At 42.2% G+C, this 23878-nt stretch overlaps 1 long non-coding RNA gene across 1 annotated transcript; it reads right to left on the bottom strand.

Moving 5' to 3' along the window:
* Positions 1-6167: 6167 nt before the first annotated feature.
* LOC137163040 (uncharacterized) lies at positions 6168-23825 on the bottom strand. The gene is made up of 3 exons (XR_010922602.1): positions 23707-23825; positions 18934-19098; positions 6168-6524 (listed from the first exon to the last, which is right to left on the bottom strand). It is a non-coding gene; the product is annotated as an uncharacterized lncRNA (long non-coding RNA).
* Between the last annotated feature and the right edge of the window lie 53 nt (positions 23826-23878).

Raw genomic sequence — 23878 nt, 5'->3', positions numbered from 1 at the left:
TTAATGGGCTTTGTCCTTTCATACTTTTCTGAGGACTCTGGAAATTAATGGAACTGATGGGAAGGTGGACATCAGGTTTCTGTTCCATTGGCTCATGAATGCATCCAAAATGAGCCTGGGTTTATGCCTTGTTGGGATTAAAACATGACACTTCTCCAAGATGGTGGCAAAAAGTCTCTGGTAGGAACCCCCTATTTTAGGAAGACATGACTGAGGACAGAGGCCCACATCCTCAAAGGTATTTAGGATTCTGAATCCCATTGACTTCAATCAGTCACTTGCCTAAATACCTTTGAGGTCTGGGCCTGAGACAAGTCCAGGATTGACTAGAAGAGCATTTTCTGCTGAGTTGATTTGCTAGGTGGTTTTGAAAGCCTAGTATATGTATAAGTATGAGACTGATCTGATGTTGAATTCACCAGTCATATACAGTCCTGACCCGGGGGGGGGGGGGGGGGCGGGGGGAGGGGTTATCTCACTCCCCTTTGTCTGTTGACATAGTGCAACACTAGTGTTGTCTGTCAGGATTTGAATTGTGGTGCATAGGAGGAGGGGTAGGAATGCTCTATATGGTAAATGTATGGCTATGAGATCTAGAACATTATATGTTGATGAGTCTGTTAAAGGACCAGAGGCCTTGTGTCTGAAGATGGTCTGGGTGAGCTCCCCATCCCTTTTCGGAGGCACCAATTACAACAGTTGTGGTAGGAGATGCGGAGGTGAATAGGATACATTACCATACTTGTTATGGGTCCTTCCACTAGAGAAGAGAAGATAAGACTTCTGAGGAAACTACAACCTGGAAGTTCATGCTATGTTTTTTTGGTGGACAAACTGATTTTTAACTGCCCCATAAGAGGTTGAAAGTGATGTCTGGCACGTGACATCACAAAAATGCAGGAAGCCACGTGGCCCAACAGCCTGAGTGAAAGTGTAGCTGGAGATTTTTGTTTCAAACTATTTGAATCTGCTAGGAAGAATAATCAGGTAAAAGGAGTTGCAGAAAAACATCAGAAGAGGTTTAAAATTATAACAAAAATAACAATCAATTGGATAGATAGAGTGGTATCAGTGTTTGGACATTCTGTGGTATTTAAATATTGATGAGTTTTAGGAAAAGGATCTTTTAGGATAAAAATTAGTAAGTGAATCTGGCATTGGCAATTAGAAAATACCTCTCCTCTCTGTTCGCTCCTAACTCCCTCCTCATCCCTAACCCTTTCCCTACACATTGTTTATGTTCTCACTCCTAACGTAACCCCTCCTTGCTCCCTGCCCCACCTTCTAATTAGCATGGAAGGTGAGGTTAATTAGCATATTAGGGATTGATTGGTTTAAGAGCCTTTTTGACATCAGAACCTGATTAACATGACCTGATTAGCATACGGGTAGCCTTCAAGCTGATTGGCTAAGCTTTGGTGACCTTTGGATGAACTCCCTCTTAATGTCATCCATCCCTATCCATTTTGACGTTCTCCCTCCTAACGTCCCCCTCCCCTACCCATTCTGACAAGCTATATATAGACAACCGTCAGCAAGCCAGCTTTGTAGAGAGCTGAAATCACCTGGAGAGAGAGAGATCGTCAGAGAGAGCACAGAGGAAGATCAAGGGAACTGAATAAAAGGACAGTGAGACCAACTTAAACAACGGTGAGCATCACTGAAGTAAGGGTGCACCTTAGGCTCTGGACAACCGGGCTAACGGAGTCCCCGCTTTATGTCCAAGCAAGAGTAATTCTTCTACTAGGAAACCAGGCTAACTGAGTCCCCACTCTGTGTCTGAGCCTAAGGTGATCCTTGTGTAGGAGAGCTGTGTAGGTGCTCCTGGGCTTACATGCAACCAGGCTGAGTCCCCAATCTGTGTTTGAGCCTGAAGTAACTCCGGAGAGCTGCATAAGGTGTCTCTGGGCTTACAAGGCATCCAGGCTAACTGAGTCTCTGCTCTGTATCTGAGACTGAAGTAGCTCTCTTAGCAATTCTTGGACAGAACAGAAAGACCTACCCTGATGAACAGAGGGATATTTTAAAAGTTGTGTAAGTAAAAGACTACCTGAATTTCCATGTCAATAAAGTTGGATTCTTGTGGTGAGTGAAATTCTCCCTCTCTACCCATCCAGCAAGCACCTGATCCATGCTTGCTGGATGATAGATGTTTTTATTATAAGTATTTATGATAGAATAGTAATTACTGTATTGTTAAATTAACCGTGTTAAGTATTATAGAGTAAGATATATAATCTTTCTTATACCGTATATGGTCTAGTAGTCTGAGTACTATTTTCTGTACCATATATCTTCTAATAGTTGTATATGGTTACATGTCATGTTTGATTTCTCTCTTTTTACTTAATGTAACCATTCACTTCTAAATAAATTTGGTATCTGTTTTTGAAGTATCACAGCTTGTGTATTCTATTTTGATTGGAGGGCTGTATCCATGCCCTTTCAAGGGAGGATTGTCTCCCTGGAAATTCCAATAGAGCGAACTACTGTACCAGTAGTTTTTGTGGGTTGGCCTCCCTAAATTCTTCCTGGTAACAAGAGACAAGCTTTTGAGCTTGCACAGATCTTTTCTTCAGGTCTGGGAAGGCACTCAGAGTGCCACAGCTAATAGAAGGTGGAACAGATGGGTTAGCATAAGGAGTTAACATAGTAAGAGACTATTCAAGGTGAAGTTGGCAGTTAACATCTCTTAGTCATAGGACAAAGAAGGGTTAGTGGGTTCAAGATGGTTGTAATAAGCCATAAATCAGTGTTTTTATTGAGTTTTGATTTTTAGTGTCTAAGTTATGAATTTAAGCTCCAAGGCTCATCTTTTGAAGATGTTGTTCTGATTTCCTTTAGGGACAAGGATATGAGGCCAAAGTGGAGGAATCCAGGGGTTTGTGTCTTGCTCAATTCATCTCTCTTACAGTGAAAAGAACATCATCCTGATTCCACCTTCTCTGAATCCCACTCATGAATTGACCCAGGGGAGTGAGTGGTAACTGTGGGAGAAAGACTTCTGCTATTTCCTGCTGAAGAAGATACAGAAGATTACACTTCCTCCAGAGGGAGGGAGTTGAAGGGTGTTGAGGAGACACAGATAATCTTCCATGTAATATGGTTATCAGTGCAGATCAAGACTGATGCAGTGAAATCTTCAGTATTGGGTCCCTAGGTTCTGATACAAGTTTTGTGGGTGCTCTGTTGAGAAGGGGAGATTCTAATACCAGTGAGTAGTTAAATCTGAAGATGTTTTAAACATAGCCAGAGCTGAGATTGCTTGTACCGAAGGAGGTGGTAACAGGGAAGGCAGTAATGAAAGTATTGGTACCATAGAGATCCATCTGGATAAAGTTCTCTTTTTTAATTCTGATAACTGAAATGTCTGTAAAAGATGGTAACAACGTTAGTGCTAATGTAGAAAGGTTGGCAACCAAGCTCAAATGGGACATTGCTGGTGCAGAAGAGCATGTATCACGGGATGGAGTAGAACTGCAGTGCAAGTCAGGCTTGGAAGGAGGAACTGTGGCCCAGTCAGAAGTATGACGACTCTTAACTTCCTCTTAGCACCAAGAAAGGTGATTAGTGCTCGTCTATCCTGGACAGCAGGAGCAATTGAGTGATCCAGTGAGGTCTGTACTACACAATCTCTGCCTCTAGACAAAGTGTGGGGGCCTTTTGGTAGCTATGGAGATCTGAGTATTAGAGAGAACTCGGATTGTCAGAGGACTGGCCAAATATACTTTAACAGCTGAGCCACCCTTCAACACACAGTTCTTTGAGTCAGACACTCCCTTCATAGAACATTCTAGTAAAAATAACTAAGTATTTCAGACTTTCTGCATCTGTTTGGAGAGCAATCTACAGATGGAATATTTATCAAGAATGTGGCCTTCTCCAAGGCCAAAAAAAAGAGGGTATTTAGAATGCACATTATGCCAGCGCATTGCTGTCTTACGTAAAAGGCAGGACTTAAACCCTGTATACCTTGCTTCAGCCATAAAGCCAGTCTCTTGGTACCAAGGGTCCACAGAATTTCTAACGCTATGATTTTTTATTGCCAGTGGGCTAAGAAAAACAGTATAAAATACTAATTCTAAAACTATTTCTAACACTAACCTAACAATAATCCTAAATGTAACAGCTGAGAGCTATGAGATAGTAGGCAGACTCAGTTCTGTCTCGATGTCACAGGTGATAAGACAGAACTGAGAAGCAGTTGGGCCCTTTATGCCCTTGGTGAGGGGCAAGGGCATTAAGACCACATGAATGCTCCTAACACACTGCTAGTTAAGAAAATCCAGTGTCGCGTGGATGGGGTGCATGAATATGAATAAATACTTGAAGAACCATATATACACACTTGCTTGCTGTGATGCTAGCACTGAGTGCTAGTATCACTGAAGTCAGCTGACCTCCCCACTCCCTCTCATGTACATATCTGTCCTGTAATATTACTGTCTCTTGCTTTTCCATGTTAGATCCCGTGTAGAGGCAGAAATAATGATATCTTGCCTGTGCTAGGTATTAGTGCTTTTTTTGCTGGGAGCTGCTTGTTTTGATTATTGCTTGAGACAGACTTAAAATTTAAATGCAAAGTAATCAACTTAAGTCTTTTTAAAAAAAAAAAAAAGTCTGTCCCAAGCCGACGTCAAAGCAGCCAGCTCTTAATGTAAAAACCTAAGACCTGGCACCGGCATCACAGTGATATCTATAAATCTCCCTGTACAAAGGATCTATTATGTAGAGCAGGAAACAGTGACACTAGGGCTGATGCTAGTAGTAAGGGGGAATGGCATAGGTGGAGACTGGGGAGGGAGGGCATGCAGCCTCCCCTCAGAGCCTTCTGCGCCCCCTCCCCCCTGCATGTCGTGAAGAGCCAGCCTGGCGCCCCCCACCACCACCAGGCCAGAGAGTGAGGCCACCCCACCTGAGCTGGCGCCGGGCTGTGGGGCTGGAGTAGTGCAGCAGATAAGGGGGGTTGGCGGATCCTGGCCAGAGCCGGGCTCGGCTGCCACAGTCTGCGCCAGAAAGTCCCCCAAGCAAGAGGAGGTAAGCGGCTGTTCCTTCCCCCTCACACACACAAGTACAGACACCCCCCCCCAAGGCAGCTGGGGACCCCTCCTGTCCAGTGGGGGGGGGAGAGGAGGCAAATGCAGGCTTCGACCTCAGGCACTGGAGACCCACAGGATGCCACTGACCTTACTTCTCTTCCCCCTCCTTTTAATATCACTGATAGACTGTAAGCTCATCTGGGCAAAGGAGTGTTAATTTAATATGAATATTAAATAAATTTAAGATTCCTACATTAAGTAAACATTAGAATAATTTTGAGAATGTTGGTTAAAATATGAACATTAAAAGGATGGAAATTATAAGGTAATGTCGATAAAGCTTCAAATGACTTAGTTCATACATTCTCCTATTTGGCCTGTTTCACCTTTCCAGTAGGGTACTTTTCCTTTGTTTTTGCAGCTCTGGAAGCAGGGATGCTTGTCAGTCATGGGTAACTGGCATGGCTCCATTTAACAAAAAGAAAAAAAAAACCTACACCTCCCCCCACCCCACCCAGTTTCTTTAGCTGAGAAGAAAGATGTCCCAGACCAAAGTTCTTTTTTATTGGAGTCAGATGGAGTCATGCCAAGGAAAAAAAGTCACCCTGGTGCATCAGTAAGGTAAAAAAAATTAAACAAATTTTCTTTAGGATGCTATCAAGGGATTTTCTTTCAGAGCCGTTTTCAAATCGTAGCGTGGAACCTTAGCTCTTATGTAACTAAAGCAGTTTTGGCATCCATCTAAGCTACAGCTGAACCCACCTGGCCCATTTGGTCTTGAACTGACACCCTCCTATAATCTATCAAACCAAACAATATCAAAATAGTACTGCACAAGATCTCTTTAGCATCTTCATCTTTGATGCTTCCTTGGACTTCTTACATTCTACATCCAGGTCAAGCATGGTGACCAGGAGACAACATCTATGGATTAGCTCCTAAAAAGATGGCATACAAGCTATGCATCTGTTCTCCTCTGTCTGTTCCAGGGGAAAAGCTCTTTAGAGCATCCTTTAATCATGCTATATTTGAAACTGTAGATAAGGAAAATTGAAATTATTCATTTTGAAACAACTTGTTTTAAAAAGAATTTATATTTTTTTAAAAATTAAAAGTAAAGGTTTGAAAATAAAATGAAATGTTTCAATTTACCAAATTTTTTTTCCAGAAGCATTTCATAGAATTTTTTAAAATTTTGGCTTTTTGTCACAATTTAGGACAAAATCTTAAAATTTTTCATGGGACAGAAAATTCATTTCTCCTTTGAGCACTGGTCCCTATGTGGATTCCAGACATGGGTGCATATGCTCGCAATGTGCCAGAGCCAGAACTGTTGAAAGCAGTGTTTGTCGACCCGCGTGCATGCTTCGCATTGTCCCTGTGCATGTCCAAGATCTCCTGAGGCTGTATGGCTCGATGCCCCTTCAGTTTCCTCTTACCGCCACATGGCTAGAGTCAGAATGTTCCTTTTCTCTTCCTATACAGCTGCGTAGCAAAAAAAAAAAAGAAAAAAGAGAGATAAGGAAGTTTAATAGATAGCTTAGTTTATGGTAATGTAGTTGTAGATAGTGTATTAAGAGAAGTAGTTCTTTTTCCAAGTTCTCCTCTCACCGGGGCAGTCTACCCCGTGTGGGGATTATGCCCAAACAAGCCGAGTTCAAGAACTGTGTCACATGCCCAGGATTGTTCTCAGTGTGTGACGAGCACCAACGCTGTCTCTGCTGTCTCGGGCTATGTCTACACTGATGGTGGCAAAGTCGCCGCCATCAGATTGACTTATCTGGATCAACTGAGCAGTCAGTGAAGACCCACTCAGTCTATCCAGAAGTTGATGTGCTAAAACCGCCTCCTCAAGTGGCGCAGTGCAGTGAAGACGTCGCACAGAAGAGAAGCACAGAAGATGACAGGAGTTATGCAAGTTCTTTGCGTACTTTGCGTAACTCCCGTCGACTATCGCCGAGGTAAGTGTAGACAAAGCCTTGGTGAGACTCATATCATTGTGCGGTGCTCTATCTGTTGCTCCTTTCCTTTAAGAACGCGGGAGGTAAAATATGTCTGTCTCAAGAAACATCTGATGGAAGAAGCAATGCATCCATGTGTGCACTCTGAGGTGGCACTGATGGACCTGCTCGAATAACCAGATGCACCAACAGTGACCATGTCCCCGGCCATGACACCGGCAGTACCGGCCATATCGAACAAGCCACATTGTGCCCATAAGAGGCATAGTCATGGACACAAAGGCGAATCCCTGAGGAACCGAGCCAAGATCAGCCGGGTGAGAAGTCGCATGCAGCCACAGCAGCTGTCGCTGCTAAACGGGCTAAGGCCGACAAAAAATCAAAACCCATGACTCCAGCTGCTACTGGAATTCCTCTGGACTCCCGTCAACCACTGACTCTGTTGGAACCGCTACAGCCGCCACAGTACCAACTCCAGGTGTTGCACACACCAGGCTGTCTCACCCCTAACTCCCACGACAGAATTCCACCTGCCACTTGAGGGTACCTCGCATCAATATGAGGCACCAAGCACCTTGTGGCCATCGTCTCCTGCCAACAAGCCGTTGCTATTATATCATCCATCTGCGGTGCGGCCACCTGAATAGACATGGCACTGCCTGCTCAGCCAGTTCCGATGCCACCACCCTTACCGTACCAATCAGGCAGACAGGTCCTCAGAGCTGAAGCCACATTTCTCCCCGGAGCACCCAGATAGCCCACACCAATATGCTCAAATGCAGGTACCACCCCAGCAACAATGGTTCAGGTACCCATCAGGCCCACCAACAAGAATGGCATAGGTGGGACCTACTGGCATGGGTGGGACTCATACTATGAGCAGGAAGCTCCTCCTTATCCTTCTTTGGAGTACACTGAGCCATCATCTGTGTGCGAGGAACCATGAAGAACGATGGGACTGCTGGTCCCGATGGGACCACGGGGACTGGCAGATCCACCACTCCCAACAGGTGCCTCATCCAGTGATGATGATGCAATAATGCCACTCTCACTATCCCAGCCTGATGACCATGGCCAATAGCAAGATCTGTTGAGGTGCACGGCTGAACTTGCCGGCAGAAGATGTCAAGGACTCGCAGGATGAATTCCTTGACATCCTGCAACAAACTAGTCTTCTCAGGGTGCACTGCCGATCCATAACTCCATTCTACAGTCAGCCTAGGCAATCTGGCATGCCGCAGCCTCCTGCACCCTAACACCTAAACATGCGGAGAGGCGTTATTTTGTTCCAGCAAAAAATACAGACTTCCTTTTTATGCACCTGGCACCAAACCCACTGGTGGTGCAAGCAGCCATCCAATGGCCCAGATAGCAGCACTCTAGAACTACTCCTCCTGATCGAGCTGCAAAGAAACTAGACCTCATTGGCAGCAAAGTATATTCATCTGCTGGCCTTCAATTCCGCATAACCAGCTACCAGGCCATATTGGCAAGGTATGACTTTAAATCATTCTCAAAGCTAGCAGAATTTCAAGCTTCCCTCTTGGAAAATAAACAAGTAGAGTTCCAGGCTCTTATAGAGGAAGGCAAGCGAGTATCCAAAGTCTCCCTCCAAGTGGCAGTAGATGCAGCAGACACAGCAGCTCGCTTCCTGGCATCCAGGGTGGTACTCAGACAGGACTCCTAGCTCCAAACTTCTGGTTTTCTGAAGGAGATACATACCACTCTAGAAGACCTTCCATTCAATAACCAGAAGCTATTCAGGTTATTGAAAGGCTCTAGAGCCACACTTCAATCTCTCTGAGCCTGTACACTCCGGCCCCCACATGATTCCAACACCGCCAGACATATAGACCCTGATACCAGCATCGACCTGCCTATCAACCCTACCATCTTTACTCTCCATGACAACAGGAACAATCCCACCACCGTCAACACTTCCAACATCCTTGACACTCCACTACCTCTACTTCTACCTTCCAGCAATGCCTGCAACAGCCCTTTCGACTCTTTGTCAGAGAACTGCGAACCCCTCCCCACCCTGCCCTCTGCCCCGAGTCAGGTTTTGGGGGAATGTCTTGCTCCTTCAACACCTGGAGCAAGATTACCACTGACCAATGGGTACTGGACATCATGCGTCAAGGTTACTTGATGATAGAATTCCATGCCTTCCTGCCCCATCATCCAGCTCGGGACAATCTTGTGGACCTGACCCAAAACCAACTCCTACACAAAGAAACACATGGCCCCTTTCCAAAAAGGGGCCATAAAATGAGTTATGCATCACTACAGGGACCATGATTTCTACTCTCTCTACTTACTTATACTGAAAAAGCAGGGGATCTTTGCCCCATATTGGACCTTCGTGCCCTGAACAAATTCATTTGCAATTTCTGCTTCCACTTGGTCACATTGCTTCAAATCATCCCTTTCCTCCAACCTGGGGCCTGGTTCGCAATTCTCAGTATGAAGGATGCATATTTTCAGGTAGACATCCATCCAGCCCACCGCAAGTTCCTTCACTTCAAAGTAGGACAGTCCCATTACCAGTTTTGTATCCTCCCCTTCGGGATAGCTACCGTGCCTCACACGTTTACAAAGGTCTTCATGGTTATTGCGACATACATGTGCTGCCAGGGCTATTCCATATTCCCATATCTAGATGTCTGGTTCTTCTTAGCACCATCCCGTGAGTGCTTACTTATTACCATTCAGGCTTTGTGGATGCTCCTTGCCAATCTCAGTAAATGCATCAACAAGGACAAGACTACCCTCATATCCACCAGAGAACTCACATTCATCAGAGCCAGATTGGACTCTCGAGAAGCCCAAGTCTTTCTCCTAAAGGATTGGTTTACTGCCTTCACAGTCTTTGTTTCACGACTACAATACCACACATGCGTCCAGACCACTTTCTTCCATTCCTGAGACACATGGCCGCGTCCACATCAGTCACACCACATGCCCAGCTCCATATCAGATGCCTTCACAACAGACTGGGAACAGTGTACAACCCACAGAAGGACCACCTCAACAAACGAGTCTCTCTCCTGCTGTCAGTGGTAATTTCCCTATCACGTTGGCACAACCAATCCAAGGTTCTGACAGGTATTCCCTTCCACCAACCTACCTCAGATATCAACCTGACAATGGACGCCTCCCTCACAGGCTGGTGTGCCCATGTAAAGGACCACATGGCACACAGGGTCTGGTCCTCCAGAGAGGCAAGGTGCATATCAACATCTTAGAAATGGGTGTGGTCCAGCATACTTGTCACACACTTCTTTCAGTCCTTCAGGACAAACGTGTACACATCCTCACAGAGAACATGACAGCAGTAACTTATATAAAAGAGCAGGTTGGAGCCAGATCTCTATCCCTTTTCCAGGAAGCAATGTGACTATGGAACTGGTGCCTACGACACAACATCACTCTGCAGGCAACCCACTTACCTGGTACAGACTATTGGCAGACACACTCAGCCACTCCTTCCACCACAACCACAAGTGGGAGGTCCATGACCCCATTCTTCACAATATCTTCTGACGATGGGATACTCCCCAATAGTACCTCTTCGCCACACCAGAGAACAACAAACTCCCCCTTTTCTGTTCCAGAGGAGCTCTCTGGTTGGGATCACAAAGAGACGCCTTTCTCTTCCCATGACACCAGGCCTCTGTTACACCTTCCCGCCCATTCCACTCATTCCTCAAGCACTTTGCAAAATGAAACAGGACCAGACAACAGATGACTCATAGCCCCTTCTTGGCCCCACCAGTATTGGTTTACGGAGTTCCTCCACCTATCATCTCATCCTCCAATTCCTCTTCCTCCCCTACCGAACCTGCTCACTCAGCAGCAGGACCAGATCCAACATCCTAAGCCACAACCATTCCATCTCACAGCCTGGTATTTGGATGGGGCTTGCGAATAGATAATGTGTGCTCCACTCCTGTATGGGATGTATTCACACATAGTTGACGCCCCCTGATTAGCGCCTGCTATCAAGCTCAATGCTATCAGGATTTACTAAATGGGTCTCCGATGATCACTGGTGTATCAAACATATCAATACCAACCATTCTGGATTATTTACTCCACCTTTGACTCTCTGCCTTCATCCATAAGAATATGTCTGGCAGCCACCAGTGCCTTCCTTCCATCAGTTGATGGGACTTCCATATTTAGCCACCCAACTTCTGCTAGATTCCTACGAGGCTTACTGAACATATTCCCTCCCATTAGGGAACCCACCCTGGTCTGGGACCTCAACCTAGTCCTTTCGGCTCTGACCAAACTACCATATGAACCCCTGGCCACTTGCCCACTAACCTCCCTATCCATGAAGGTAATCTTCCTGTGGCTGTCACCTTGGCCCGACAAGTCAGTGAACTGGCGGCCATGATGGCAGACCCTCCCTTCACCGTGTTCCACAAAGACAAAGTCTCTCTACAACTCCACCCCAAATTCCTTCCCAAAGTAGCCTCCCCGTTCCACCTCCAGGTCATTCATCTCCCCATCTTTTACCCTAAACCTCACTCCTCCAACAGAAAACATACTCTGCACTCCCTCGACGTCCATCATGAACTAGCCTTCTACCTCCATCGTACATGCACATTCCGAGCCTCACCCAGACTCTTTGTCACACTAGTGAAACACTGCAAGGGTCGCGCACTCTTCTCAACGAATCTTAAAATGGATTACCCACTGCATCAGGAGTATTACTCCCTCTGCCGTGTCCCACTACTGGCTGGCATCAGAGCTCATGCCACAGGGGCGCACGCTGCCACGTCTGCCTTTCTTGCCAATGTTCCGTGGCAAGATATTTGCAAGGCTATAACCTGGGCCTCCATTCACATGTTCATAGAATCATAGACTATTAGGGTTGGAAGGGACCTCAGGAAGTCATCTAGTCCAACCCCTAGTCCAAAGCAGGACCAACCCCAAGTAAATCATCCTAACCAGGGCTTTATCAAGCCAGGCCTTAAAAATGTCAAAGAATGGAGATTCCACCACCTCCCTAGGTAACCCATTCTAGTGCTTCACCCCCTCCTAGTAAAAACGTTTTTCCTAATATCCAGCCTAGACCTCCCCCACTGCAACTTGAAAACATTGCTCCTTATTCTGTCATCTGCCATCGCTGAGACCAGCCTATCTCCGTCCTCCATGGAACCCCCCTTCAGGTAGTTGAAGGCTGCTATTAAATCCCCCCTCACTCTTCTCTTCTGCAGACTAAACAAGCCTAGTTCCTTCAGCCTCTCCTCATAAGTCATGTGCTCCAGCCCCCTTTTCATTTTTGTTGCCCTCCACTGAACTCTCTCCAATTTGTTCCCAATCTTCCTGTAGTGGGAGGGCCCAAAACTGGACACAGTACTCCAAATGTGGCCTCACCAATGCTGAGTAGAGGGAAATAATCACTTCCCCTGATCTGCTGGCAGTGCTCCTACTAATGCAGCTTAAGGCGCATTATGCCATAGCTAGGTCAGTAGGCCATACAGTACTGCAAACTCTCCCATCAGCCGAGCTATAGCACCCACCTCCATACGATTACTACCCACATCTGGAATCCACATAGGGACCAGCACTCGAAGAAGAAAGGGAGGTTATTTACTGTAACTTGTTCTTCGAGATGTGTGGTCCCTATCTGGATTCCAGTCCCGCCCCGTCTCCTTTGTTATGGGCTGAAGGCCTGTTAGTAAGAGGAAACTGAAGAGCCATCAACCCATGCAGCCGCAGGAGACCTTGGACGTGCCACGTGGATGATGCAAGGCATGCACACGGGTCAACAAACACTGCTTTCAACAGTTCTGGCATATGGTGCACATGCGCACCCATTTCTTGAATCCAAATAGGGACTACACATGTCGAAGAACCATCAGCTACAGTAAGTAACCTCCCTTTTTCAACCATCTTTAGTGGAAAGTAGGTCTGTCATACGATTTTTTAAAAAATTGCAATTAATTGCAAGATTAGAAAAAAGAGTTGTGATTAATCAGAGTTTTAATCGCACTGTTAAACAGTAACAGAATACTAATTCAAATGTATTAAAAATATTTTGGATATTTTTCTACATTTTCAAATATATTGCTTTCAATTACAACACAGAATACAAAGTGTATAGTGCTCACTATATTATTTTTATTATAAATATTCGCACTGTAAAAAGATAAACAAAAGAAATATATTTCAATTCACCTCATACAAGTACTGTAGTGCAATCTCTTTGTGGTGAAAGTGCAACTTACAAATGCAGAACTTTTTTGTACATAACTGTACTCAAAAACAAAACAATGTAAAATTTTAGAGCCTACAAGTCGAAGCATGAAGGGGCCTATGAATGTTTAGCATTTCTGGCACATAAATACCTTGCAATGCCAGCTACAACAGTGCCATGTTTTCACTTTTAGGTGACATTGTAAATAAGAAGCGGGCAGCATTATCTCCCATAAATGTAAACAAACTCGTTTGTCTTAGCAATTGACTGAACAAGAAGTAGGACTGAGTGGACTTGTATCAGGTGAATTGAAAAATACTTCTTCGTTTATCTCTTTTACAGTGTGATTAATCACAACTATTTTTTTAAAATCTAGTTAATCCGTTTTGTATTAATTGCATCCATTAACTGTGATTAATTAGCAGCCCTAGTAAAAAGTCCTATCTGCTGGATCATGCTGCCTCTTTTTAACTACCCTATGTGAGAATGTTTCTTTAGTACTATATACTTATACATTCATGTTCTGATCTTGCAAACTGCTCTATACACTCGAATAGTCCCAATGAAGTCAGTGGACCTCCATGCTGGACCTCCATCTACTTGCACAGAGCCCTTGCAGATCAGGGCCTTAGTTTGTAAACGTTCCCATTTTGAAGTGAGGGTACTGAAAAAGTATTGCTTTCAAATTTGCAAAGGGGATAATTTTTAACTAGCTGAACATTCAAAACTTTTCCTTGAACTTATTTGAAATTGAAGGGAAAAATATTGCATCATAGCACTAATTACCCCAATTTTCAGCCAACAATTTTTTCTATGTCCCAATTTAGAGAAGGGGTATTAATATCAGGCTTATAATAGAATCTTGATTATAACATTAACTGTGACGAGAGGCCCTTCTTTCTATAATAATGTCCTATACCAAACAATGCTGTTTTTTCAGCCTTGAGTTCTTCAGTTGTTGGAAATGGCTTTTAATTTCATGATGCTGCAGTTGGAGAGGCTTGACCAGAAGTGGCTCTGATCTTTACCTGTTCATAAACCATTCTCTCAAGGCAATACACAGTTCATGGTTGTTTTCCAAGCATAGGTCCAAAATTTAAAGTTCAGGAAAGCAAATTAACGCAACCCATAATCCATGCCCTGGTCAATAAAAATTACATGTATATTTTTCCACTTTTGATACTGAATATTGTATTTTATATATTGATTTCTGTGATCAACTTAACACTTTCTTTTAGATTTTTCTGCTTCCCTGCTCTAAGCTAAATTCATATTTCTGTGTTCTTAGGACCTGATACTGCCACATTGCATGTGAGGAATACTTGTAACTCTGATGTAAAAGAGAATACTCCTTACGTAAGGTACTTCTCAACATGAAGGTGGCAGAATCAGGCCGTTAGCTGTTATAAACCCATTTCACTCTCAACTATTTAAAATATATTGCTAATTCCTTCGTATTTTTATTTAACTCTATTTTGTTTAGATAAGTTCCTTATCTATATCATTACCTTTCCCTTTCAAATACTTTTTATCGTCCCTATATTCTTCTCCAGATAAAGTCTTTTTTCTTGTAATTTCCAGTCACATACACTTGATAGCTCTCTTCGCCTAGCTGAAGATCAAAAAGACACCGTCTTTCTTCTGACAAGTCTTTTCATTGTATGTAGTGGTACTGTAGCCAGGTTGGTCCCAGGATATTAGAGCGACAAGGTGGATGAAGTAATATCTTTTATTGGGCTAGCTTCCATTGGTGAGAGAGACAAGCTTTCGAGCTTCACAGAACTGTTCTTCGGATAAGAACGCCCTTTCATTCTGAGTTTTATATCTGATTGTTGACTATGTTGTCTACCTGTCTTTAACAGTAGCCAATCAGTAATTCTTGATTGTGGGGCAAGCTTCAGTATCCAAAGAATGAATGATGTCCCAGCTGTCATTTCAGCGTTAAGTGACAGCCTTCAGCCCAGTCATGGTCCAGTGCATCAGATGTGGGACTTGGTCACAATCCTCTGCCAAGCAGATATGAGAATTACTTTACAGACAATGGGAGCTGGGACATTACATAGGTTCATTCATTTTTCTTTTTAGAGAAACTGTGGTCTGTTGTGCCATGATTCAATCACATTCTTTCCATTGCTACATCTGCTTATTGTTTCTTAATTTCCCAACATTTGCTTATTGAAATCTATTATGCTTGTATTAGTGTGTTTTAGAGTACTTCCTATTAAAATGTCTAGTTTTTGCTTTTGACTAATTAATATAATCATAGTATTTCTAAAATTAATATAGCAAAGCCTGCTGTAATGTTAATTACTTTCAATTTGAAAGTATACAAATTTTAATAGTGATCATTCTCTAAATCTATTTGCATGTAGTATTCAGACAGCCCATTGTCACTAGTATCAAACTTTCATCTAGAACTCTCATGTTGTAGTTAATCCTTCTTTACTGGCAGTAAGTCCTGGATGGCCTTTTCTCTGTTTGGATGGGTTTTTCTCTGTTTGAATTTTGTTTTCTGGATTGTGAAATTGTTGTGAAATTGCATAATTTAAGAACCATTTCATGATACATGTTTAGCAGTATTTGTTACTGTTACCCAATAGACGTCTGGATAGTTAATGACCTCAGAGCACAATCCTGTGACTTCTTGCTTCTAAATAGATGGTCTGGGAATTTTTCTCTCTTCTACAATAAATTAGAATTAGCATGGTATATGTCTGCTTACCAAGATGCAAAAGTGCAATGGGCATAAAAGATTTCCTCAGGGTAGTTATATGTAGCCAGACCACCCCATCTTCTCCCACTCCCCAGATTTTATTGTCCTAGAAGCATGGAACCCACACCGGTAATAGAAATTATGCTACAATTGTGTTAGCAATAACCATATTAAAATGATTTTGACTATAAGCTGTGTCTGCACTAGAATTTTTTCTTAATATCCTGCCATTGCTACCACTGATTTACCTCATTAGGTGAGCTAGCAACAGCGGGAGTGTTCATGTTAATGAAGACTAGTGTTTTAATCATAATCTTGTTTAACACTGCTCAGAGCAGATCTAGATGACGTAGTAGCTGAAACTCCAGTGGCTTACCTGGTAAATCTGAGAGTGCCCACTGGTGGACCATATGAGTGATAGCAAAAGTGAGACATTTCAAGAAAAGAAATCTAGTGACATAGTGTGCAGACAAAGGCCATGGTGTGAAAAGACTCTGGATAAATATTTTTTTTTAAATTTTATAGTTAAATCAAAGAGATCAGGTAGTTAGCATTTCAGAACCTTCATATAGTTAGTGCAGTGTGTGCAAGAAGTTCATTTATATTTTCAGGTAGATTTTTGCACACTATTTTTTTCCTCTGCTTTCCAAATAAAAGATATTTATCAATGATACTTCCATCATGATAACTTCTTCAGGAGCAAGTGGGAATGGAAGATATAAAAACAATTCAAAATTTGTCAAGTTTTAAATAAGGCCTGGAAAAGTTCAAGGGTAAAGAGCTGAGAAGAAATAGAGTAGGTTGGTGAAGAGATCCACTAAAAAAGATAATGGAATTACTAACAAAAGTTTCTACAGAGGACAAGGTTAGAGGCCCAAAATTTGAGAAAATATATGGAGTGAGGGCAGAGAAAACAGAAATAAGACTGCATACAGTGCAAGAACTGCTTATGGAGCAAAATGTGAGAGCCAGGAGTTATTTGCAGCTCACACACTGACACATCATCCCTCTTTTTTGTTCCCACATGTACGCAATGTGTTAAGAGACAACACTACTTGCATGGTAGCTAAATGTTAGTGTCTGTTTTAGATGAGGTGCTGTATGCTGACATTAAAGCCACGTATCCTTTTAAATCTATTTTTTCCCCATCATTTGTAACACCGGAGACTCCAACTATATATCAGTTTCTACATATAATACAGAAGTTCTGCATTTTCCAAATTTATAAATAAAGCAAGCAAAAGTAGTGGAATATGGGACAAAACTGAGGTTTAAATCTCATTAAGAGCACATAGGGGTTTATCTTTAGAAAACATCTGACAATATTATTCACTATAAGAATGCTAAAGCCAACAAAACAAAATCACAGAATAGAAGAAAGCATGTCTGAATGTGAGGATAGATTTTCTTATGCAAGCAGTTTTCTAGAAATCCATTTGAAAAAAAAGTTCAGACAAGTTAGTGCTCCACAGAATAGATGGTCGGTGAAGTGATTTGTTTTGTTTTTTTTCCCTCCAGCAAGTTTTTATATATACTCTTTTCCCCTAGTTCCTCTAATATTTTTAAAGAATCATTCTTTTTAAAAATATTAATGTTGATATAATCTCAAATAAAAAGCATTTTATTTAAAACATTTCTTTCCAGTAAATTTCTTAGGAAGATTACCACTAAAGAAACAAAGTGTGATGCATGGGAGGACATTTCAAGGACACACTTTTGCAGTTGCTCAGTAATTGATGCTTTATTCAGAGGGTTGTTTCCTACTTTACAGTGTCTGGGATTTACTCTAAATTTGTGAAAATGCAGTGGTTGGAGGGCATTGGAGAGAGCAGAAGGGGCTGCTGAATTTGATGGCTATTAAATGGTCAATTGTGACTTTTGGTTTAGCATGGGGTGATGGTTCTTGGGGTACCTAGGACTGTGAGTCACCTTGTTACCCCCACCTCCAACAAAAGCGAGTCTTTCTTGTGGTAGCTGGGTGTCGGTTCCCTGACCCTGCCAGCCCTTCGCCACCCAAGCACCCTCCTCTGGGCTTATTCCAGCCCTTCCTTCGTCTTGCAGGTTAACAATAGGCACACCCCAACCCCTTTGAATCATGCCTCTGTGATATCCAGCCACTGACAATGGCTACTCACAGAATTTCCTGATCCTCTTCACCCAAAGGTGCAGCATGCCCCAGTTTACTAGTTTTACCTTAAACCAATGCTCCTGTAAACCATACAGCACTTGTGAGCACTTATAAAACAAAAGAAGGTGTATAATAATAATAAAGAATAAAGATTGAACTAGGAACAAGAGAGTGGTGAAAACAAGATGTTACTATACAAAACACAATCATAAAACGTGCATCTGATCTACACTTATCAACAGTTACCTTTCCTATCTAAAAGTAGATTTCCCCCCAAACTTCAGTCCATTGCAGAGCTGGATGGTTTCTCAAGAACCAGGATCCAAACGTCCATGAAAGCATCCCCCCTCCGCCAGGGGTTTTCTTCAGTGAATGAAGCTAGAGTGCCTTTCCTGAAACTCTGTTACATTGAAAACAGTCCTTTGTTTCTATACATAGGCAAGGTGAACTTCTGCCTAGTTGCAGTGTTTCTTTTCTACCTTTAAGTGGTTTTGATTTTGTTGTTGTCTCTGATAGTTTTCTACTGCCTGTTCTGGGGTGTGGCAGGGATAGGCAATAGAAGCTTGCATTACCTTGCTGGCTGACTAGCGAGGGGGTAAAAACTCCCTCATGCTTGAATGGGTCATCATTGAGACACATTACTTTCTTATCACTGAAACAAATCTCTGTACCAGATGACTGGAAGGTAAGTAACGTAAGCCACTTTTTAAAAGCATTCAGAGGCAATCCTGGCAATTAAGGCCAACGAACCTAACTTTAGTACTAGCCAAATTGGTAGAAATTAGAATAAAGAAAAGAATTATCAGACACATGTAAACACAATTTGTTGGGGAAGAGTCAATATGGCTTTTGTAAAGGGAAGTTATGCCTCCACCAACCTTAGACTTCTTTGAGGATGTCAGCGAGCATGTGGATAAAGGTGAGCCAGTCAATATAGTGTAACAGGATTTTAAGACGGCCTTTGACAATATCCTTCACCAAAGGCTCTTAAGGAAACTAAGTAGTCGTGGGATAACCAGGAAGGTCTTCTCATAGATCAGTAACTGGTTAAAAGATAGGAAACAAGGAGTAGGAATAAATGGTCAGTTTTCACAATGGGGTTTTCACTGAGGTCGTCCAAGGATCTGTATAGAAAATCAGAAAATATCATAATGCCACTATAAATCCATGGTGCACCCAGACCTGGAATTCTGTGTTCAGTTCTGCTCACCCCATCTCAAAAAGGATATAATAGAACTGGAAAAAAGTTCAGAGAAGTGCAACAAAGATGATCAAGGGAATGGAATAGCTTCCATACAAAGAGAGACAAAAGATTAGGGCTGTTCATCTTAGAAAAGAGACAATTAAGGGAAGATATAATAGAGGTCTCTTAAATCATGAATGTTGTGGAAAAAGTGAACACAGAAGTGTTATTTATACTTTCCCACAATACAGAAACCAAGTGTCACCCAATGAAATTAATAGGCAGCGGGTTTAGTACAAACAAGAGGAAGTACTTTTTCACACAAAGCACAGTTAACCTGTGGAACTCATTACCATAGGATGTTGTGATGCCAAAAATGTAACTGGGTTCAAAAAAGACAAAGATAAGTTCATAGTGGATAGGTCCATTAATGGCTGTTAGCCAGGGTGGTCAGGAATACATCCCCAGGCTTGGGAAAATCTCTAAACTTCTGACTGTCAGAATTCAGGAGGGGAAGACAGAGGTGGCTGTTTCCTATTCTAATGCCTGCTGTGTTCTATACACTTCCCCCGAAGCTCTGGTACTGGCTACCGTTAAAGACAGGATACTGGGCTACATGAACCATTGGTCTGACCCAATCTGGCTGTTCTTATGTTTTTAGCTCCTGGGATTGATTTCTACTCCCAAGTTCATAAGGCATACTTTCAATATAAATACATTATTCCTTATATATTATCCATACATACATCTCACAATGATTCAGAGTCTTGACAAGTTACAAGCTTTCTGTAGATATTCATCATGAGTAACATGTAAGGTAAGTATCCTGTAAGATGTGTTTGGTGTAGTGAGTTTGCCTGGTCTGAAGTGAGAGCTGTTTGCAAAGAACGGGATCCTTTGTCTCTGTGTCACACACAGGTGATTGAGATGGAGAGGCTTCAAAAATACTGTAATTGGGCCCCATGCCAACTAAGTACTCTGCTGGATGCAGTGCTTAATTTCTAGAGTATTGGTCACCATCTTGCAGAGTGGGAGGGGCTGGTATCAAATTACTTTATAGAATAAAGGTGCGCTTGTCAAGGAATTTTGGCCCAAAAATTGACCTAATTGTCCTAATTTGGTACAGAGATGTTCTTTTGATTCTAAATATCTGTTGTAATTAATGGAATCCTTATTGTTGAGCTCTTTTTTAAATGACCAGTTTTTGTGAACTCCTCTCATGTTGCCACCCTGTTTGTTAGATTGCCCCCTACTTTTACCAGGATGATCCCAAGGCTTGCTGTATTTCCACATTATTAGTTTAGAGGTTCATAAAGTGTCATCATGTTGCATAATGATGTCATATTAATATCATCAGGCAGCAAAAAGGCATGAACTAAAGTGGCAACACTACACAGACAAATGTTGCTATGTTGTGCTGGGAGAAGGATGGCTTCTCTGCTGGGAACTCCATCCAGCTCCTTCCATGTTGGAACACTCCACATTCACCTTCCCATGCCAATTCTCTAACCCTCTCCTGCCTGCCTGAACTCTCAGGCTATGATCACCCAGCCCTTGTAGGTTTAAAATTCTGCAGATTCTAACTCCACTATATTTTTCAAGAAGCCAGAAGATGGAGCCAGAGAGCAACTTTGTAAGCAAGGAGACAGCGTTGGTAGGTAGGCAATTTCTCCCTGCTACAATACAACTCAGGAGGGTCAAACAGGATTGTAAATGAGGTATCAAAGAAGGTTTTCTGGTATACTGTCGTGGTGTGATCACGTGCGGCTTGGCTCAACAGCATGTTACCACTTTGGCCCAAGGCCACCACTAATTCCCAGAGCTGTGCTGACAATCAAATATGTGAATTCAAAAACAGTACTATCACCAACAAAAGCCTTGTTCATTTCTCTCCCACTGGGGGAAAAAATGGAATAAACAGAAGTACATCAAATAGGAAAGACCAAAACTGGTAAAGGGAGGAATGTTTCTGTTTCTAAATAGCTACAGCAAAATGCAAAATAAAACTAAATATAACAAGGACCATTGCTGACGAAAGTATCGAATGAAAGATATTACCCACCTTGTCTCTCATTGCTGACCAACACAGATTAAATTATATTGATGTAATACAAACAAAGGTTAGGCAATCTGTACTACCCGTACAGAGGAATTTTTCCATGAAATTTTGAATAGTAAGGAGTAATACAGAAAAGATTTCTTTTTTTCTCTTTCTCTGTTGTATCTTCCAAGAATACCATGCCTGTAACTGGGTTTCCTGCTGTTTTAGTTAACAACATATAACCCTTGAATATCAACAGATTTATTTATCTCCATGTGTGCTTTCAGAGATCATCTGCAAAAAGAATACAATAGCCTCCATGCTAGCAAGAGAGGCATGTAATGATTTTTTCCCCAAGTGCACATATTTTTTAGGAATATACACATGAAATATTAAGCAAATATATAATTTATGGTGCTGAGACTCAGATCCAGTATTCCTCAATTTTTTTCTTCTATGGGGTAGAAGCATTTTATTCATGTGGAAAACTATTGCCTGCTGTAACTGTGTAGGAACCCAAATTTACAGCTGCAGTGGTGTCTTAAGTCTGAAAAGCACTTCTGTAGTGAAGAACTGTGGCTAAGACATGTTTCATGTGATTTTTCAGAATTCTTGTAATAGATGGTGAAAGTTTGCCTTTAACGACACTGACCTCAAGAGTAAATGCTTTTTCATCTGCTTGAGCACAATGTGAATGTAACGTTGGGCAAGTTATTTGACCTCCCTGTGCTTCAGTTAACCCAGCAGAAAAGCTAAGTAAAAAGCAGAAACTTGCTGAAATGCAGATGCTGGGATTAGGGTGAGTTTCTTTGGGGAACAAAAATACACCATCCCCCATGAAAATAAGATGAACTTCAAAAACATTCTATTGTTAATCTATGTAAATACTGCAGTAGTGTTCTTGCAATTAATTTTACCTGGTGGACCTGTGTTTAATTCCACCCCATTGTGCATAATTTGAGGATCACTCATATACTGTTCTTTAGCCTAAATCAATAAAATAACCTTTGTTCGGTGCAGAGGAGTAATAGTACAAAAAGCATTTTAATATAAATGTCCATTTAATATGGAGTGACAGTTTAAAGTGACACAAACTCTTACAAAAAAAATTCTGCTAATCATTATTTGAAACTTACATCTCCAACCATAAAATATGAAGGTAGGAAAAACTAATATATAAACACAGTGAGCCTAGAAATATCTCCTTCCAGTCTTTGTCCTCTCTAGTTTTTATAGAACGTACATTACTCTACAAACAGTTGCAGAATGGCCAGAAAAACAACTCAGTCAGCCTCTCATATCTGCTGAATTAGCTAATAGCACTAGAAAGGAATAGCAGTAGAGATCTGTGAAGAAAAGGGGCATACCTATCTGGTTTCCCATTAGTTGCTGCATCAGGCTACAGTTTGCCAACTTTAAGGAAGAGAAGTGCCAAAGGTAAAAGATCTCAGGATTTCTTTTACCACAGGAATATAGGCTGACATTTGCCCCAGTTTAAATCAGATGACTCAGGCCCTACCTTAGGAATGTATCTGTATTCAGGAAGAGTGCTCAAGTACATTCTTAAATTAAAGTATGTGCTTAAGTACTTTCCTGTATTGGGAGCCCAGTCCTGATAAAACTATAAAGAATATCTGACAACACCAGCTGTTGTTACGGAACTAGCTGTATCTTGTGATCCTACATGATTGAGACTCAGTATAGAATTAAAAAGCATCTTCAGCTGCTTCAAAACTCAGCTGAATTGCTGTGTGCCCCAAGTAGCCAAGGTACTCAAACACTGCCTTAGTGAAGGGGGATTCTAAACCTACTGAGATGTTCTAATCCAAGTGAATCAACAAGCTAAAACCATACCCAAGGCCAGCCAATGAGATGGTAAACTAATGATCTGAGTCTATAATTTGTATATTAATTCTCATTAAAGATTATTTATACGAAAGTTCATTGTTTACGGTTAGGGGACAGAAACTCTTTCTGTAATTCTTTACCTTTACTGCATGACATTACCAGTATTTTTGCAAGCGTATGGGCAGAGTTTGGGGTCCTGCAGCTTTCTCCTCTCCCATTGAGCCTCTTCTCTGCCTTTTACCTTCCTGAGCTACTTTGGTACCCAATCCCCAAACACTTTTTTTATGTATACATAAATTGCAGATAAATTAATCTTTCAGTAGGACATTCAAACAGGTGAAGAAGAGGAAGTGATTAAGAAAAGGACTGACAATTTTGAAGGCATCTGTGAGAATCTTTTTAAGTGTAATATTTATTTAAAGTAACTAGTTAAAATTAGTAAAAACCGATGTTTCTGGCCTCAGAAGGAGCCCCCCACACAAGAAGATCCTAATTGTGCAGAGCTAGCATAGAGGCTCTTGTCTTTCCAAGGAGGGGAGCTTGAATGGAGGAGAGGGGGTGGACGGAACAATTACACACCTGCACCAAGTCAGTTATCAGCTGCTCCGACGCTGGAAGACAGACAGACAGACAGACTCCCGCCAGCCGCGGGAGCAGAGTATAGGCACGGGGAGCTGCAGGGTTCAGTGGCACCCTTCCCCGCCACCCGTCCTCAGCAACTGGGCCAGAGCCCAGCACGTTTAGGAGAGAG

The sequence above is a fragment of the Emydura macquarii genome, unplaced genomic scaffold (genome assembly GCF_026122565.2).
Source record: "Emydura macquarii macquarii isolate MOO-44397 ecotype Brisbane River unplaced genomic scaffold, CSIRO-AGI_Emac_v2 contig_2473, whole genome shotgun sequence".
Classification (NCBI taxonomy): Eukaryota; Metazoa; Chordata; order Testudines; family Chelidae; genus Emydura; species Emydura macquarii.
Note: the sequence above shows the minus strand (reverse complement) of the source record. Positions and strands in the feature narration are given on the sequence as shown.